The 19,551-nt window shown below is 37.5% G+C and overlaps 1 protein-coding gene across 6 annotated transcripts in view; it reads right to left on the reverse strand.

Moving 5' to 3' along the window:
• ADGRB3 (adhesion G protein-coupled receptor B3) overlaps positions 1–19,551 on the reverse strand; it is a 466,435-nt gene that overhangs the window by 125,695 nt on the left and 321,189 nt on the right. The window lies entirely within an intron of this gene.

The following is a 19,551-nucleotide window of genomic DNA, read 5'->3' on the forward strand; positions in this document are numbered from 1 at the left end:
TAATATTGGAAACCAATGAGATTTTTAAAAAGAACTAATAAATAGTTCAAGCAATATTAGCAAATTTCTTTCCTCCACAGTTAAACTTGGGCTGTTAAACTGAATCATGAAGTGGGTCAGTGATCCAACCCTGAGTTTCTTACATAATGGCCTCCTGTGAGGCACAATGTTTTCTGTGAAGTTATTTAGAGTTGACAAGCCATATCACCTCCCAGGAGGTGGATAAGGCCCTATATTGTACATTTTATAATTCTGCAAAAAGCATTTTTTTTATTATCATTGATCTGTGCATACAGCTCCTCGAGTTAAATAAAAACTTTGTGGACCAAAGAAAGTACATACTAATAATGTAATATGTTATGTATTATCAATATTACCAATTATTAACAATATTATTAACAATATTATTATCAATATATATAATCAACTAAAAAAAACAAAGCCAAAGTGACCGGCAATTAGAAAGGACACCTTTTACAAAAGTTGTATTTTCTTATCAAGTGTCAGGGCCCTGATTTCACCAACAGGCTCTGATTATCCTGACAAGTTTATAACTGTCTTTCTCCATAATCCTCCTCTGTGACCTCTTTTCCCACCCTTTCCCAGAGGGTGAATCTTGGCTTCCTGTGCTCTGGGTCACTTTTGATCTGCCAGAACTGTGTAACTTTTTATCTGACTGCTGTGAAAACACCTATGCCACAAGAAAAAAAGGTGTGAAAAGCTCAGACCTCGATGTACACACACTTCACCCGTTGGCTCAGGAGTTGCGTTTAAGCTCAGGCCCCTGCCTTTTGTCCATGCCTGTGCTGTGCTGTAGCTGTGCTTGGCCTTGCACCATGCCAGTCCTGACCTTGTCTTGCTGGCTTGACTTCCCAGCCGGATCTCAGATCTGCCACATCACTACAGGCTGTCTGGTGATCAGTGGTCTGTGGCTGACCCTGGACTCATTCTGCTCTTTTTGCTTCTGTACTGTGGGACTGCAACTTTCATCTCAAGTCTTGCTGTCAGCCCCAGCTCCCAGTTCACCTTTCCCTTGCGGAGCTGTCCACTCCTGCTGCTCCCTGACGTCAAGATGCTGTACCATAATTCAAGTACATACAGATAGAGGACAAGCCTAATGATAGGGGCCCTGAATGGAAGTTCTTTCTTACTTTTGTCTTAATTCACTGAGGGCAATAAAAAATTTCAGCATCTTTCTGAAGAGGCTGTGAACCTTATTAACCAGCTTTGGGAAAAAATGTACTATCAAGTACAGTGAGTGAATGTACTGTGAATTAGTACGATAGCCTGAACAGGGAAGGACCTTAAAATTTCTTTTCCTGAGGTATTGCAAGAATGGCTTACAAATGTCCATTAACTAATTACATTAATTACAGCTTCTCTCCTATCTCAGAGGAAGCATTCCAGTTCTGTTCGAATCTTCCATACTTTCTCTGAAATCTTGGCCAGGCAGCAGGACAGGGTGCTGTCACCATAGGCTGATGAAACAGCTTTACAGATTTGCATGCTAGCAGTGCAATGATCATTTCCCAAAGCAACTTATTCTGTAAGCTGATCCCAGAGTAATTTAAAAATTTATATTTGTACTGCTGAAGTTTTTTTCTCCATAAGAAGAATCTTTTCTACAACTCGTGTTTTACACTTCTGTCCTGAAAGCTGGTTTAAGGCAAGTTCGTAAACACAAGGCTCCATCATGATCCTGCCTCCAAGAAATCTAACTGATAGCTGCAGCATTAGCAGAAAAGAGCTGCTTTCCTAAAGGAGGTGAGAAAATTTCCCTTCTCTCCCTACTAAACCCGTGGTGGAATGTAATGTAGATACTAGGCATCTCTGGTCTAGCCCCCTGAGGGTGCTTGAAGAGTGCTTAACACCCTCAGCTTGCTGTGGCAGTTCTAAAGCTTTTTGGCTGGGGTGTATCCTGGTTGATCCAGGACTACTGCGTAGGCACAGTGTACACATGTTGTGGTCCTGGCATGTCTGATGCTGTGCTTAGCACAGGAGGGAAACCAGATACAGAAAGTCATAAAGTTTTGATTGTGTGTGGGATCCTGCTGTGCCCCTGATAACTTGACTGGCGTTAGCATAAAAAATAATGTTTTAAAATATATGTGTCTTATGAAGGGGAGGGAAACTTCTCAGGTTTGTGCTGTGAGAGTGGACTGAGCTGCCCATATCTCATCTTCCTGGATGGTGAGCCTTGCAGCACCAGGTTGCAAGCAAGGCCCTAGACATTAAGTATTATGTATGTTTCAGGCTGAAATGAGCCACAGACAGAACACAAAGATTATGGAACCAGTAAGTAAAGTAGATGATGATTGTCTCTAGAAAGACAGGTAGACAGACCCCTTTCTTGCGATGTGGAACAAATGTGGATTGTAGCCTGCTTTCAGGACTATCTCAAAATTGCTGATGCAGAAGATACCTAGAATGCAAACACGATGTAAATGTGCCCAGAATCCAAAATGTTATTTTCCTTCTGTTATCTTGGAAATCACTTTGGCTACTGAAACAGCCTTTCTTTAATTGGATCCCTTTTCCTCCATGAAATTTCATTTCTTTCTTCAGAACGATTCAACTTCAACAACAGTGAATAGAGTTGTGGTTGAAATGTTCTTCTCTGAAATGGAAGATGGGGTATAAAGCTCTAGGCATTCAGGAGGAAAATTAGGGTAGAATTATAGCTTCAAAAGCAAATGCTCTTGGAGGCCATCAACTAATTTATTGTATAAAAGGCCATCATACAAATCACTAGTCCATCATATAACAGATGGGTGCCTTACAGATCCCCCTCAATGTAAGCAACAAGCCAACTGTCCATGAACATGTAGATGTCATCTATAACTGGAAAGTATTGAATTACAGCATTATTGAGATGTCTAATTCTCTATGTCTGTTTCTAATTAGGTACCCAACACTGAAGAGGAAAATATTTCAGGTACACTTCTTTAACTGATGTAGTTGTCTCTCTGTCTACTGCATTGCCTGTTATGAATCACACTGTGAGGAACCTAGTCCTCCCTTTTCTCTGTAGGTCAATTACACACTGAGGGAGGCTGGTCATACCCCGTTTCCTTTATTCACCTGGGGCAAATGTGCTCTACATGTCACAACCGCTTGTACTGACTCCAGTATCAAAATTCACTATGGGCATAGAGTAAAGCCTCTGGGATGCAATAGAGTCATAGGTCAGTATTTTAATTAGTTTTCAATGTATAAATTCTTTAAATAGAAAACCAGAAAAGCCTAAGAAAAATATGCCTTTAAAAACATTCTCCGAAGAACAAGCAAAGCAGCGGTACTTATTAAGACTCATCACTTGAAAAAGCCTGTCTGCAACTGCTTTTCTTTTTTTTTTTTAATTTTTAATTTTATATTTATAGACTTAATAGTCATTAAATAATACACATATATTTTCCTTCTCTCACTGTCACATATGCTGCAGTTGAAATTGTACTTTAAGATTGCAGCAATTAGCTGTGTTCTGAAAAGAAAAAATAAAACTAAAAAAACCCAAAAAACCACAAACCCAAATGAAAAAAAAAAAACAACCATCAGCCACCCTTTTCTTTAATTTACAGGGCTAGGAAATAGTTGGGGGGGTTTTGTTAACACAAAATTAATTTCAAATTCCCTAATTTTTATTAAAGTTCTCATGCATGAGGTTTCTGCTTGAGTTTTGCTCAGCTGGAACAAAGCTGGTGAAGAATATTTCAAGCTTGCTTTCAAGTCCCTCCTAGCAGCCAGAGAATGAAAAATGGTCTGCTGGCAAACTGTGGCAAGGGTTTTCCTTTCCTTTTTCTGTAAGTTTATTCCAACATTTGATATTACAAACCATGAAATTTTGCTTTCTACGCCTGAAACTTGTCTGGGAATTACCTGTATTACACTTGAATGCTTCTAATAGATTTAACATCCTGCGGACTTTCAATCATCCATGCGGAGTCAGACTTGAGGCATCCCCAGGGCTCAATAATCAGCCCTTTATTATCTATGACCAATGTGCTACCACTGGATATTTATCAGTCGTAATACTAATTACAGCATGGGAAAATCCTTTCACTTTTGGGCATACGCTTACATAGATTGATTGATTCCTCTGTTACTGTTGTAAAAACTTGAAGGTAACCTGGGAGTGTTTCCTGGCATCTCTGACAAATCTCATGGATTCTTTTATAACTCAGTGAGAAGTTCACAGATGTTCTTTTTCTGGCTAGGATTTGGTCCTTTAACTGTTTAAAATAGCAGGTGATCATGTCCTTATTACTCTTCATGTTTCTGCTTTCCCTGTTTCTTGTACTTAAGCTGACAGTTAAACTAAACAGTGCTTCAAAACCAAGGAAATATTCACTATGTCAGGTTTCCTTACACACAGTTATCAAATTGACATGATTAGACCCATTCTTCATGTCAGAAACAGCATGGCCAGCACAAGGGAAGTGATCATCCCCCTGTACTCAGCCCTGGGGAGTCTGCACTTCAGATCTTGTGTTCAGTTTTGGCCCCTCACTACAAGAAAGACATTGAGATGGTAGAGCATGTCCAAAGAAGAGCAATGAAGCTGGTGAAGGGTCTGGAGCACAGGTCTTAAAAGGATTGGCTGAGGGAACTGGGGTTGTTTAGCCTGCAGAAAAGGAGGCTCAGGGGGCACCTTATCGCTCTCTACAGATACCTGAAAGGAGGTTGTAGGCAGGTAGGTGTAGCAACAAGTGATAGGACAAGAGGAAAGAGCCTCAAGTTGTGCCAGGGGACCTTAGACTGGATATAAGGAAAAATTTCTTCACCAAAAGGGTTGTCAGGCATTGGAACGGGCTGTCCAGGGAAGTGGCTGGGTCACCGTCCCTGGAGGTATTTAGAAGATGTATGATTGTGGTACTTAGGGACATCATTTATTAGGACTTGGCAGTGATTGGTTAACAGTTGGACTTGATCTTAAAGGTCTTTTCCAACCTAAGGGACTATATTATTCTATGTGGTCTGTTAGCATCCTGACTTTGCTTCACCAAAACTGATCATTTCTCATGTTCATCCCTGTAAAAACTGATATAGGGACCTGAAATTAATTTTTACTTTAATTTCTCTTATAATTGGATTTTTTATTTGATTGGTTGTGGGTTCTTTGCTAATTCTTTTGAACTGATAGTTGTTCTGTCTGCTTTCTGATGACCACTTGCTCTTCTAAAACTAGTTTGTTTTCAGAGCACAATACAGTACCAAACTTTTATCATTACAGTCACCAGCAATTCCTTGTGAGTCCAAGCAGAATTTTCTCTAGTTAGCCTCCTACCTATAATAGCTGTCTTTGACACAAGTAGGCACTCAGTTCTCCTCAAATGCTTTGTAAGAGGTGTTTTGAAGTGTGTTATTTTTTGGTTCTCCTTAATTCTGTCCAAATGAGATTGTCTTGCCTCCTGTGGCTTGATCATCTCCATGAAATCTTCTCTGCAGGTTTCTCTTCTCAAGGCCCTGATTTTTAATCTGTAACCTGTTTCTTTTCAATAATCTGATCTGTCAATGTGGGCCTACATTTCATTTATATGCTGATGACAAACAGATTGATGCCATAAAATTAGCCCTTATTATTCTTTTTGCCACATCTGTGCTGCCTGTTTGTCAAATTGATGCCAACGTTTGGATGTTTAGAAATTTTGTACAGTTTAATGCCTCTAAAATACGGGAGATAGACACCATTTTAAATCACTATTCTTTTGTAAGTTTGTCATTGTGGGAAAGTCATTCTGCAATAGTGAGGAGTAAGACTCCAGATCTCCTAGCACTAAAATTGCATGTGTATTTTTATACATCAAAAACTGGTGGCAAGCATAAGGTACTAGAGAGGTACTAGAGTTATGATACACACCCAATACCAATGGTCGGCATAGCCATCGGCAATTTTGAACTGGATAAACTGAATTTAAATTCAACAACTACTTTGGCACACTTTTCAAAGTACCTTTTAATTGTATGTTACAGATGGAGACTTTTGGAGCATGTTTTTAAAAAATTACTTGGAGACTTTCAGTGTTCTTAGGATCACGTATGCACAACAATTAGATTAATGGCACCAGGGCCGAACTCAGATGCAATCCCAGTGAACATACAATGAAGACTGTCTCTTAAACAGACACGTTCCTGGTACAGCTCTTTGAAAAAGCCTGAAGTGAAATCTGAAGCCAGGTTAATTTTTCCTGGTTTTGTGTTTGATCTGAATGTGAAACATAAAGCAAGCACTTTTTTCTGTTCAGACTGGCTTCTTGGATGGACAGTCACCTAGTTTTGAGAAAAAGCAGGGCCTATTTTTTCAAAGTAAGGTGAAACTCAGTTCATATTTAAAAAAAAATAACAAGCCAAAACACCAGAAATTTTAGTCTAACATATTTGAAAATCAGTGTTTCTGTCAATAGGGTCTAGAAATTGAGGCAGACGGAAAGTTTGCAGAAAATTTACACAGCCTGTATATCCAGCCTTCTCTTTCTTAATATGTGAAATAATTTCTAAAAACAATATATGAAAATTCATAAAAGTAATCTCTTAGCTCTAGATGAAAGGAGGTCAGCTGATTATAGGCTCTCATCTCACGTGTCATGACAAGAAGAGCATGTTCAGATAATCTGCTATGAATAAACACAAGATGTATTTTTCATGCAACAGGTTTTTAGCCCTCCCACGTAAGTTTTACTGAATACATAAGAAAATTCCTCTTACAGAGTTCTGGACAAGACTTTTTTGGGAATATTAGGTGATTTCCTCTTTGTCTTTAACGTGACAGAGGGATTTTTTATTTTCTTACTTTGAATCACAGGTATTAAAGGGAAATCAATCTTTTCTTACTAGACCTAAAATTCCTGAATATATCAAAAAATCAGGGCAAAATTCTCTAGTTATATGATGCTACTCATTGCCTTTAAGCTCTATAAATATGTACAGGAAAATAAATTTATTCAAACTTTCAAACCCAAAAGTTCTATAAGAATGTTTTAGGAACAAATTTTACTACTGGAGTACTTGTTTCTTCCACTGGTCATCTGATTCCTTTTATTCATTTTCTTAACATTTCTCTTTGTAGCTGGGAATAAGGGAAAAAATGGCTAGGAAATACAGGAAGGAAATAATCCCTGGAATAACTATACTGCCTCTTATCCTTTCTTACATCCCATTGCTTACTGCATTGATCCTCTCTGTGTTGAAAGCGGAGTTCCCTGTTCAACGAGAAGTGATGGTGGCAGAGTGCCAGCCTGCAGCTGGGCTGGGGACTCACACTGGCAGATCAGCAGAGTGGTAGAGTGTAAAACAATACAAATGCTGCCCTTCTTTTCCAGGACAAACTGGCTCAGGATCTCATCAGGAAGATTCTTCGGGTCAAATGCACAGCTATATCATAATCCTTGACTGTAAGACTTAAGCCAGCAGATGAAGTGAGTAATGTGGTTATTGGATGAAGCTGGACTCCCTCGAAAAGTGGAACTAAGAAAGCTGGGAACTAATTAATCGTACCTGTTTAAAGATGTGGTGCAAAAAGAGAGTAATGACCACTTCTGGGATGAACTATGGGAGTTGTGAAAGTGCCTTTGGTGTAAAGAAGGTTCACTGAGTGCATACAGAAGTATTGCTCTCATGTAGTAGACACAGACCACAAACTTCTCATGAAAACTGTAAAAAACACTCAGGTTATGCATGGATATGCTTGGAATTTGTTCATAACAGGAACCTGTAGCAGCTTTGGCATTGCAACAAACACCTTTAAAATAGTTTTTCGTGATCCAAAATGGTCATCTTAAGCCAGCCACAAGCAGTTCAGAGCTGTTGAGTTTAGGCTTGAAAGGGTGGGCAGAAATGTGAAAAAGGGGCTTTCCCCAGATGAAAATATGTTACTACATTTGGATCACTTAGTCAGACTAAAAGTCTGAACCGAGATTTTAGCAACATTTGGGGTTTGTGTTCACATAGTTCTTTAAAGGTAATGAAAAATACATATTCATGTAAAAGAAGCTTTATCAGGAGAATAAACAATTGCTTTTTTCCAAGTACTTTTTGTCAGAAGAAGACATAGAAAGCCATTTTTAGGCAGGGTCAGATAAAATTCAATACCAGGATACCTGCATAAGTCTTAATTTTTGATTCTATTTGCTTAGCTGTTAAACTTAATGCTTGTTAATTTTATTCATAACATGTTGAGCCAGATACACGGGCATGCTTTGCTTTGCTTGTTTGTACCTCTTCAGTTATGCACAGCAGGCAAGAATTGAGTTTAGTCAGCTGATTAAGGTGATTGGCATCAATTGGAGCACTGCGAGACAGAATGTACCAGTAAATGTGGCCCTTGGAAAAATCAATGTCAGGTGTTGAGCTCCCCTCTAACTCTTTAGCAGGCTATGGAAAAATATGTTATTCTTAATTTCAAATATAAAGTTCACATATCTTTGTGTATTTCTGTGAATATAGAAATATGTTTGAAATTTCGGGGAATCTGACATATTTAAGTAATTTTAAAAATATATTTATCTGTGTATATGTCAATTTCAGATGCCAGTACATCAATTTAATAAAGTGTGCTTACAGATTTCACTCTTGTTGCCTCATATTTATGAGCATTCATATGGTTTGGTATGGAATTAGAGAGGTGTTATGCATAAAATTTTGGCTTTGCTTGGGATGGTGCTCTAGTCTCTGGTTTGCAAATGTCCAGAAAAATTTGGGTCAATGATTTTATACAAAAAATGTGCATAATTGGGTTGAGTATACAGCAGATTGTATCTGAACAGTAGATAAACTGTTTTATCTGACTTGTTTTATGCAAAAACACTGGTACACTACATATTGGGCCTTACTAACTCAGGGTAGGTTGTGGATGGACAGCAGAAATCGTGCACATAAACAACCAAGTCTTCCATTGTAAAACCTTAAAAACAAACCTGCAAAACATATTTTTGCTGATGTACAAAATCAAAGGAAGGATTGGGGAAACATCTGGCTCTTCAAATGGTGATCAGCTGCTGCCTCTGGCTCTCCCTGCCTAGCGCAGCAGATCATCAGCCGGTTCTATCAATGATAACTACAGCTGGTTTTTTGTGGGCCATATATAGAAAAGTTTAATAACCTGCAAGTAGTCCAAGGTCTATACTATACACTATATTTGGTGTGTGATACAAAATGAAGACAGTATCCCTTTCAAAAAGGTACTAAAGACTTTGGAGCAGCCTTTCCCAACAATACTCTGACATTCACAAGAATTAAACAGAGGGAGTTTATCATGATGCTGCTAATAAATCAAGAGCTAATATCAGAAACTAAAGACATAAGTTTATATTTACACGGTTGGTTCAGGTTAGATTTTTTTTTAAATTATTTAAAATAAAACTAAATTGAAATTCTAGTCATGTAGCTGTAATCTAATTCAGAATTATTAAAGGGCTTCAACAGTTTTATAAGCTCTTCACTTTGGAAAGATTAGGGTTTGGATCTAGATTATACAGCAATTTAAAGTTATTGGAGCACTTCACAAATTGGAATTCTAATTTGGAAGAATGAAGGCCTCCTAAAAATGTGAAACACACCAATAATTTAAAATTATTTTCTAGTTTGTAAGTGCAGAACCCCTACCATTTACAAAGACAGACACTTACAACAAAAATTAAAGTGCTGCAATAATTTCAAATCAATGAGTATGGTGTGTAGCTATCTTAAGGCACTGAAGTGCTATACTTTCTTTTATGGATGACCTTCAATGTTAAAAATATAAGCAAATCAAAGAGTTTTTTCTCTGCAAAACTGAAGACACACTGTACTTTGAGATTTGAGATAAGCAACACATATATTAGAAAAGAGTGCATAAATATTTCAGATGCAACTACACAAAAAACATCTGTGTATACAACCAAGAGCTTCATTTTTCCTGATTTATAGGTTTGCTCATTTGTCATTATTTGTATTATACATAAAAACAGTTCAGTAGATCACCCTAGAAAGTGATCTTTTTTTCCTCAAAGAAAATACATCTGTGTCTAATTTTACTCACACATTTATACATACATGTGTATAAACAAAAACACTTTTTATGTCATTGTTGGGAAAGAATCAAAATACAGTGGTCCTAGTCCTCACTGATAATACAAGGCATGAGAAACAAGTCTATACACATTTGAGTCCACTAAGTCAGTGATGTGAATCAAAGACAGCTCATAGGGGAAAACTGAAAGTTAAAATAGTCCCAGTACTGTAGCCTAAGATCTGATTTTGTTTCAGTGGCAAAGTGACAACTCTGTCATATCTCTCTGATCCTGCCTTGTCTCTGCTGGAGTTAGTTCTGGGATAGCTTTGTTTGGAAAACACCCTCTTTCAAGCAGCATGATCATGGTTTCAATTTTGTATGTTATTATCTTGCAATATTAAACTATATAATTCATTATTAATTAATCATTTAACCTCCACTTGACCTTTATCTCGATATATAAAACTGCCACTGTTTCCCTAGTTCTGGAAACTGTACATATTTGACATCATAGTCTCTAACCTCTTTTTATTTAAAACCAGTAATCTTATCCCACCGTTCCCTGACTAGGTTTTACAACACAGATTCCTTGATGATTTTTAAGCCTCAGTTTCAGTCCTCACTTTGCTCTGAATATTTCTTTTACAAGTTCTTTATGATCTACCATGTGACTGATTATCGTTTTCTGGGGGTTTTTTTCCTTCCACTGTGTGTGATCTCTGTGTAGCTCTCAATATTATTGATCGTTCTTGAGTAAGAAGAAGGTCAATATCTACAGCTTTTTCATCTCTTTTGAGCCCCACATAACTCTTTCAGCAGTTTCTCTGGAGTTTCTTTTTTCTTTGCCCCATCGATTACGAAAATTTTGAAAGCTCTCACTTTTCTGTTGTACCTACACACATAGTTCTGAATAGCACATTCATTCAGGTCACACTGACTTTGCACCTCTTTCAACTTAAGTTTCTTTTCCTTTTACAGATGGTGAGGGAAAGATCTTGAAAAAAGTAACAGGGACAAAGCAAGCAAAGTGGACCACAGACAAAATCGATCTAAAGAAATTGATCACTGTATGGAGTTAATTTGTAGCTAATTAAATAAGTTGCTATTGAAATTAATTGAGAGCTTAAGCCAAACCAGTTATCAACATGTCACTGAAGTCACTAAAAATGAAGGAAAATAACACACAGTTGCACAACAGCGTATCTCAAAAGCATTTTGCAAGTGAGGTCAACATTATTTTTATGTCAGAGGTAGTAACACTTTTGTACAGAAAACAGAAGTGATTTTCCCAGGGTCATCCAGTATTGCTAGGAATATAAAGTGTGTTCCCAGCCAATTGACCTCTTTGCTTGGCAACTCTGCTTCCAGTTTCCCCCTCTCATTGCAATCTATCAAGATCACCTGCGGAGGTACAGGCTTCAGAGGAAGCAGAGACAGGAGAAACATGCACTGAGCAAGTATTCACTGCATTCAACAGTGAATTACTGAGATGCTCAAGAAGGCTCGAGGGAAAGACCAAAAGCAGAACAGTAATGCTGACCTCATTTTTATGATGCTGGGGGAAACAGATTCAGAAAAGGAGTGGAGTATATTAGCAAAGGACTTGGTAAGCATAATAAACTACTGATTTTGCACCTTTGAGAAACTATAGTTCACTAAAAAAGTTACATTTTAAAAAAAATTGCCCTTATTACCTATGTTATAATGTATTTTTCAAATGGCATAGGCTTCAGGATCAGGCTAAAATTAATAACCATATTCTGATTTTCTTCCCTTTCCTAATTCCAGTTTCTAACTGAAATTTCCTAGTTCCAGTTTCTAACTACAATGGCTAACTGTGAACTTACTTTTCTCTCCCTCTGCCATTCATTCTATTAACACTTCTTTTCCAGGTCTCTCCCTTCTACATATCTCATCACTGAGTAGGTGGTGAAGCTTTCACTCCTATCCCACCAATCTGGAAATGTCCCTTCATTTGCTTTGAGCCACTTTCATTTCAAAGTTTTTTACCCTCATCTATGACCCTTTGTATGACCTATACTAAGAAGGAAAGTGTCTGTCATATAATTTGAGCACCTCTTGAATGTATTACCAAAGGAACTCTTGGTGCTTGAGAAAGAAAAACAGTCCTGCTTCCAAAATCTTACAGTGTAAGCAAGGGACAAAAGATTATCTCTCTGGTTCAACATCTTAAAGTAATTCAATTGATACACTTTTAAATTTGCTTACAAAATATTAATTTAGATGTCTAGCTAGCAGAGCTTGTTTTTCCACAGTTCAGCCCTTCTTTGATTATTTTTTTCCCCTGACTACTTCCTGGTTAATTACACTATAAGACACTTTTCCCACAGAGACAGATTCCCAGTCTTGCCTCTAGCACATGAGCACACGTTACAGTGCATCCTGTCAGTCATGTGCTTGGTGATTTCCATGCTGTGTCTGGAGTCAGTCCAGCCTATTGTCTTGCTCTGACTCTGTCTTCAGCTTCAGCCTCATCCACCCTCCCTGCTCCTTTCCTCCTGTCTGCTGTCATGAGCTGTGCTTTTATTTCTACTGACCTAAATATTGATGATTCACCTTTTCCCTTGAGTGGCTTGTCCCTCAGCTCCCACATAAAAACACTCTTATTTTCTTTATAATGCACATTATTTATGTGTGGTTAAGATGGTTAAGATCTTTTTTAAGAAGACAAACACACATATTACAAATCTTGTACTGATACAATAGAAGTAGTCAAAAATGTAGGTACAGTTTTGTCAAATTATAATTTCAGTTAATTTTAAAAGTACCATTTGGAACTAGTCTAGTATTCCCAGGTGACCTAAACATGATTCTGAAAGAATTGGCTAAGAATAATTTCATTTTCCTTATTTTTAATGCAAATATACCAACTGGATTTTCAAGAATTCTTGTAACTTAACCTTCTGAAGTGCAAGCACAAATCCTGCCTATCACAAAGTTGTACATTGAACTTACACATGTATTATAACACAAATACACTGAAGAGCTCAGTAAAATACTGTAGCAGTCAGCAGTTACCTTTCCATTTGTGTCTGTAAATACCCATTGACCCACACTGGTGTAATGACTCTGTGTGCTGAAATATGCACAGCTCAGTACTCATAAAAATGAGACCTAATTTTTTAAAATGTTCTTTTTTTTTTTTTTTTAATTTTATTAAGACTCTAGTTAACTTTTGTTCAAAGCTGATTCAACTTCAAGCATCTAACTTAGCTAGAGAAGTACACAGGAAACCCTATTGAGCCATGGCCCCATCATGGCTCTTTTTATGTCACTCATTTTTGTAAATATTTTGCTACCATTGTTCTATTCAAGTGTGTACTTTTATTTATGATTGAAAAACAAAATCCCCAAATCTCCAAAAATTAGTTTGCCTGTTGACTGGGGAAAAGTGTTATTCTTCCTGACATGTTGTGTGAGAGAAGTAGATAATGAATCTTTCTGGTCTATCTTTGGAGCACTGCAGATAACTGTGAACAGGTTGAATCAGATGTCAGACAGATCAATAGCTTACAGGTGATGACGTCATTGCAATAGCTCAATGATAGCAGCAGAAAAGAAATGGTCACAGAAGCCAGAATTGATTATGGAGAAATCTAAGTGATTTCAAAAAATATCATAAAGGAAAATTCAGACTGTTGCTAAGGTTTGATTCTGTACAGTTACTATGTACTGTCTCTCTCCAATGTATACTAGGTTCCTACTAAAGAAGCACAGTGATTTACACAATGATTTACACAGTGATTCACACAGGGTTGTGGCTGAGGAACAGAACAGCTGATCAAAATTAAAATATAGTGAACTTAAGAGTATTTGGAAAACATTAAAATATTCACATTCAGTTCTTCACCTTTTTCACATTACCCCCTCTATCTTTGTATCAACTCTGTTGAGGTTTTCTGGATCTCCTCCAGCTTGAGCATATTTTCCCATTAGTGAGATGACCAAAATTACACCTAATAAAGTAAAAGTCTTAGAACACCAAACACTATACAAACACTCAATTAACTTCAAGCAGACTTTTCTCATGTGGCCATTACTGCACTATCTGCACAGAGAGGTAAGTTGAGATTAATGGTGCTTGGAGATATGCATTTAGATTAGTATGAACATTTTTTCCCTTTCTTTTTATGCTGTAAAGTCAGTGAAAATATCCTGAAACTATTTGCAAATGCAGGTTGCATTTACTGAGTAGATCTGTCTGGAAAAAGCATTTGGGGGAAATTCACAAAAAATCACAGTCACAGAGATGTAGTTCTCTTTGTTTCTGTCCCCTGGGTTAAAGCATTGCCATAGGATACAGAAGGTCTTGGGTCCCATTACTCCATATTTCTGGAGGAATATGAATTCATACACCCTACTTCCCAACAGAATGCCTTACCCTTCTGAAAGGGAATTATGGATCCAAACCTCTTAGCCCCTTAGGCTGAAGCAAAATACATCAGCAGTCAGTGAGACAGAGGACAGGAATGTTTCACAGGCACTTTTACCTAGAAGTGAGGGGACAAGTATTTTCCCATTTGGAGGGGGGAGGTTTATAGTCTGTTCTCAGGTGAATCTTTAATCATAGGTATGAAACAGAGCTGTACCAATACTGACACTGAGATTATCTTCCCACTTACATCCCATTAATTCAGTTCAGTAAGAGCTGTTTTTATTTTCAAACACTTTCTTTGCCTTTTCCATTTACATAACTAGCTTTCCTCCCTTCTCCATCCTGAAAATCTATTCATGGTCCTAATTCAATTGTATAATTGAGACATAGAGCTTTTTGGAAGCAGATTGCTGGCTTTTATGAGATCACCCACAAAGTGTGGTTATTTAAAATACAAAGGCACTTGTCACTTCGCAGCAGCATGCATTCCTTCATGGAACTCCAGGGTTAGCTAGTTGCAGACTTTGCTCTCTTTTTTTTTTTTTTTTTTTTTTAAACATGGAGAGATTTGTGAAGTTTTCCCTCTACGAGAAAGATTGTGTGAAACAGAGTGAAACGATATAACAAAATACTCATGGACCGATATCTTGACATTGCAGTTCAACGCTACTGAGTGAAACAGCACCGATACATGGTAGTTTTGCTGTGTAACATTATGATGCGTTTACCAGCAAGCTGTAATTGGGTATCATTCCACTATGACTGCCTGCAATTTTATCCACTGACAAAGTGGCTCCTCTGCTCTGGGAATCTGCAGAATTCAGACTCAGTGCAGCAGAATCCAACTTTCTGCCACTGATGTACACTCTGTAGAAGCAGACAAAGATTTCCTTCACACAAAGGCGAAAAGATCCAGCTATTTCACTATATGTCCATGGAGAAATAGCAGTCTAAAGATATCCGTATCTAAAGATACAAACTTGTAATGACAAATTCACACAAGCTGTATTTCATCCTTCCATATTCTGGTGTTTTGTAATAGAAAGCTGGCTGGACTGCAAAAATATGATCATAACTTGTCTTTAGTTATAGATACTGCTACAGCGCTTAATCCAAAATTTCTTGCATTCAGACTGGTTTTTCTTCTGTGCTCAGAACAGGTTTCCTGTAGTTTTCTTACATTTGAGACCACACTCAATTTAGTAGTTATAACCATGCTGTGACCTAAATGAAACAGATAATGGATAGAAATGAAACTATACATTTGATCTCTCTTGATATTCCTATTCAGGGCTACAGAAGAACCAGTTAACAGAAATCATGCATCTGAAACAATTTTCCTGCTCTTATGCAAAGTGAAGATCTTTGTCACCTTCTTCTGTAGAAGCTACTGATTAGGCCCCTGTTCTAACATTCAGTTAGAAACCTATATGAGGAGGTGTGAGGAAGACCACATCAATACAATAGTGGTGTAAAAAGCATTCTGCCTGCTGCCATGTACTTGGGAAACCAAGAAAATGCTTTTGCTGAAATAGGTTTTTTTTGCTATAAACAGTTCTGCAACAACAGAGTTATATTTGTTACCTACTCATTTTTTTGCATTCATCTGGTTATCAAAAAGTCTTTCAGTTTCTCAATTGATATTTGTTTTGATAAAAACTTACTAGAAGAAGTATTTTTAAGATTGACAGAATTCAGCATGAGTTATCTTGGTTTTAGGTTAGCCTTCAGTAACTTCAGAACAATTTAAACTAGTGTCAGCCAAATGTAACACAATTTCAAAAGAATTGACCATATTCTCTGTCAAAAATAAAACATTTACAGCTGAAGCAGCTCTGGTGATGTGTACATCTAGTATAACTGTGCTGAAAAATTTAACAGAGTGGAATGTAGTCTCCCACCTGCCCACATCATCATTGTGCATGAAAGTTACTTTCCCCATATAATAATCACATTCATGTAAGCAGATGAGCTAGTTAGGTATTTCTTAGGCTACTTCATACCACGCTCTGTGTTGTGGAGGCAACTCCAAGATGTGTTACTTCCTTAAAAGCATTGGATGCATTGGACTGGATAGCGGGAGTACAGGTGCTGTTACAGGCTTTGAGGAGATAAAATCTAGAATGATCTCTTCTTGAGATTATTTGATACCTTGAGACAACAGGGTGGTTTCTATGCATCCCTGAGCATAAGGCCAAGAATTTTGCCTGGATCTGACATGTGAAAGTAACCATACTGCTGTACTGCAGTGCTCTGGGGCTAAATGCAGTATCTTCATTCACAGAGCTGAAGTTGCTCTTGAGCAGCTTAAAAATGCAAATGTTCTCTACTTGGGGCAAACTAGATGAGATTCACTCCACCTGGTTTGCACAGATCTGACTATAATGCAGCTGGGCTTACAGATGTTCTCCATTGCTGAGACAATGCAACATGGCCAGAACATACCAGTGAACTGAGCTCTGAAGCTGCAGTTAGGTTATATATTTAATCAGGGTTAAGAAAGTATCTTTTCTGCTTGATAGTTACTCTGTTGCTGTAAGGATGCACAGTAGCGTGGTATTTTTCACATCTGGAAAAACTATGGAGGACCCCCCAAAACAACTACCTGCTTTACTGGCTATCAGCATGAATGTAACAGGCATTTGCTAGACTGGCTGTGCAGATAGGGTAAAATGGTTGTAAAATTTGCCAACTAGCCTCCCTCCCTCCAAAAGAAACTACCACTTCCCTCAATAACTGTATAATCAAAGAATCACTTTTTTACCAATACTTTCATTCATTAGGATCAAGTAAGAACAAGTTCTCTGTGACTGTTATCATAGTGGGACACACACCCCTACCCCCACTCCCGAGGGCTGGTTGGTTTGTTTGTTATTGACGAAGTACTTCTGCAATGAAAGAAGAAAGATAAAATACTACAGATAGGGATCGCCCTGGAAGGAATCTTATACAACACTTGTAAGGACATACCACTACCAAGGTGGAGAAGAAAAAGGTCTGATTTAGCTCAGCATTGTCTCTGATGTGGAAAAGAGCAAAGAAACAAGGAAAGCCTACAGTGATACATCTCTGGATATCCTTTGAGGTGTCAGGGACTTGGGGACTTCATGAGCTGGAGGTTGCATTTGGACCACTGTACATAATAGCACTTACAGATCTGTCATCAGTGAACATGCCTAAGAGGTTTTGGAATTCATCTAGATTTTTGGCTTCCAGAACACCTAGCACATTCAGCTGCACAATTTAATTACATCCTAAGTGAAAAAAGTGCTTTGTTTATTTTAAACCTCTTACCTGATAATTTCATTAAGTGCCTCCTCATCTTCCATTATTGTTGTGCTTTCTGCCTTTGCAATATTTCTAGTTATTCACAGAGCCACTGCCACCATCTCGTTTGGTTAATTGACAACATGACCTTAATATCACATTCTTTCTATTCAGGCATGAAAGTTCATTCTATGCTACATTTCCATACAAGAAATTTAACTCATCCTATGCTGCATTTTAAGGTATAGTGAACCCTGCTGTTAGGTTACCTTACTAATTATCCTTCACTCTTCAAACTTCTGACATTTATTATACAGAAACCTGCAATTCAATTCTTGCATCTTACTTTTTATACTTTCAACATCCATACAGAATCACTGATGCCTCTGGGGTTGTTTAACTACCTATTTCATTTAATTGTCTTCATTGGGATTACATTTGTTTGGGTAGTTCTCCAATGCTATTCTTTTTTGTAGGATAGAAGCTTTATCTTCACTTTTCAGGTATGTGTTATTATTAAATACATGCTGTTATATATCTGACAATTTTCCATACATTTTAACCTTTCCTATAATGTTGGAATTTAATGTGTAACTAGCCTAACCTATTCTGATTTAGGTGAAATCCATGCCTTTTGGATGGGTTCAGCCTAAACATTTTCCCAGTCACTAAATCCTCCTACAGCAAACGTGGATGCTTCCCTACATGTGATATATAGTTTCCTACATCACATGAACGAAACTGGGAACATTTCAAACCTTGTTAAAAAGGAAATTCTCGTCTTCAGCCTACATTTGGTTGACATTTTACTTTTGGTCTTGTCTTCTGCTCCTTTTTATGTCCAATATTCATACAAATCATACTCACTACAGTGATTAGTTCCTTTTGAAGATGATGTCTAAATGGTTTGGATACTCCAGCAAATTTTCATTTATTACAGAAGTCAGTCATACAGCCCTCAATGGAAACTCAAACCATCTATCTATGTCACTGATATAGATAAACAGATAACCTAATTTTACAGCCTACCTTTTCTAATCAGTATGGAGTATGCAATGTGCAAGAATATATAGGCCTTCCTTAGTCTAAGGACTCTCCATAGGAGCCCTTTGATGGGAGCATATTATCTTTTACCTCACATACTTGTAGGATTTTCTTCTTCCTTAATGACCCTGAGACTGTTAATTGGAATATAGCCTGTCCACTGATGTTCTTCAAAGAGTTACTTACCAACTTCTCTGACTTTTTTTCTCCATTTCTGAGGGCTGAATTGCCTGCCACAAGTACTATAATATTTGATCACCTTATTTAGAAATATGCACATGTACAAAAGCACACGCACACAAATATATTACAGTTTGAAAACATAGTTTTGTATAACAGTGACAAACATTGCATTGTTTTGATCTCAGGTTTGATTCACTATAAGCTGGTATTTTGAACACTGGTGCATGCCACAGAAGAGAATTGTAAAATGCTATTTTGATATTGTGTTTACCTGATGATCATGCAACAGTGAGATCAATGATGGTTGTGGCCCTCAGATAAAGACTAAAACAGTGAGGAAGGGGAGATGCTCGATGAATTATTGTTAAGTCAAGAACATGTGATGCAAAAATAGACAGAATTACTTTCCTTTAGTAAATCTTTCACTTGCATTTCAAACTATACCCTGTATTCTAAACTGTGTGCATTATATCAATTGTTGTTTACCTAAAACATTTTACAGATAATATTCCACTCTCCTCATCAATGAAAGCACCAAATTAATTTGGAAGGTAGTTGTGTGTTCTCCATCTCCTTCAAAGTATTTTCAGAACAATAGTTCAGAGGCAAAAGAAATACAGTAACGTCTTCAAACAGCTTCAGGAGAAAAGTATTCCAATTATGTCATTCTCTACAG

This window comes from Falco naumanni, chromosome 6, assembly GCF_017639655.2.
Source record: "Falco naumanni isolate bFalNau1 chromosome 6, bFalNau1.pat, whole genome shotgun sequence".
Taxonomy (NCBI): domain Eukaryota; kingdom Metazoa; phylum Chordata; class Aves; order Falconiformes; family Falconidae; genus Falco; species Falco naumanni.